At 36.1% G+C, this 1,124-nt stretch overlaps 1 non-coding gene across 1 annotated transcript; it reads left to right on the top strand.

Annotated features, from left to right (window-relative positions):
- The first annotated feature begins 370 nt into the window (after positions 1-370).
- On the top strand, positions 371-560 carry LOC118537577 (U2 spliceosomal RNA). The gene has a single exon (XR_004918190.1). It is a non-coding gene; the product is annotated as a U2 spliceosomal RNA (small nuclear RNA).
- Positions 561-1,124: the final 564 nt, after the last annotated feature.

The following is a 1,124-nucleotide window of genomic DNA, read 5'->3' as shown; positions in this document are numbered from 1 at the left end:
CCTGAGCCAAAGCCAGATGGTTAACCAACTGAGCCACCGAGGTATCCCAGGCTCAAGTATCTTTCCTGCCTGCCTTCCAAGGAACCCTGGGCAAATATCTGTCATGGAACTGAAATACCTCACTATAGTTGTCTGGGTTTTTTTGGTCTGCTTCCCTCGCTATACTGAAATCTCCTTAGGGCAGGAATCACAGTTTGTCTTAGACTCTCCAGCACCCAATACAGAGCTTGGCACTTAACCATTTGAAAAATGGCTATTGAATGAATGACTTTGAGTTCTAAGAGGTTTATTGACAGGGCTCCTATACATTCCAGGGCACTCCTGGTTTACACCTGTTGACCAGGCACAGTTATTAATAATTACCAGTTTCAAGTCTTCTCGGCCTTTGGCTAGGATCAAGTGTGGTATCTGTTCTTATAAGCTTAATATCTGATACATCTGCTATCCAAGGACAACATATTGAATGGATTTTTGGAGAAAGGAGATTAAAAAGGAGCTTGTTCTGTCCACTCCACACACCGACCAGGTATTGTGGTCCTTCCAGGCATGGTGCCCCCCGTTGGGGACAAAATAATAATAACCATACAATCTTATAATTATATATAATCACATTATAGATAATTAATATACAATAAAATATGATTAATAATTTAATAATATAATAAAATATGTCATATAGAAATTATAATAAACAATATAATAAAATATAATTAATATAATAAACTATAGAATTAATATATGATATATAATTACTAATATATAAGATTGTATGATGATTATGATCCCTGTCAATCTCAAAAGTGCCCTCATTTGCAAGATAAATTATGTGGTTATCCTGTTTATAGACTACCCAATTGTCATAGCTGGTCCTAACTTTTGGCAGGTGTCTCTGTTTATAAGACATTTCTACCAGAGAAACCAGCAGACACAGCAGGATCTGTTACTAGTTCTAGCCAATATCAAATAATGCAAACCATTTTTCTGAAATTATGAGGCAGAAATGAGACACCAGAGTTATGGGAAAGAGAGGGAATTTACACATTCCTTACACTGATCAAACTTCTTTCGAAACCAGCAAGCTATAGAATCAATACAAAAAAATTATTGGCACAAATAGGATGGTG

This window comes from Halichoerus grypus, chromosome 6 (genome assembly GCF_964656455.1).
Source record: "Halichoerus grypus chromosome 6, mHalGry1.hap1.1, whole genome shotgun sequence".
Lineage (NCBI taxonomy): Eukaryota > Metazoa > Chordata > Mammalia > Carnivora > Phocidae > Halichoerus > Halichoerus grypus.
Note: the sequence above shows the minus strand (reverse complement) of the source record. Positions and strands in the feature narration are given on the sequence as shown.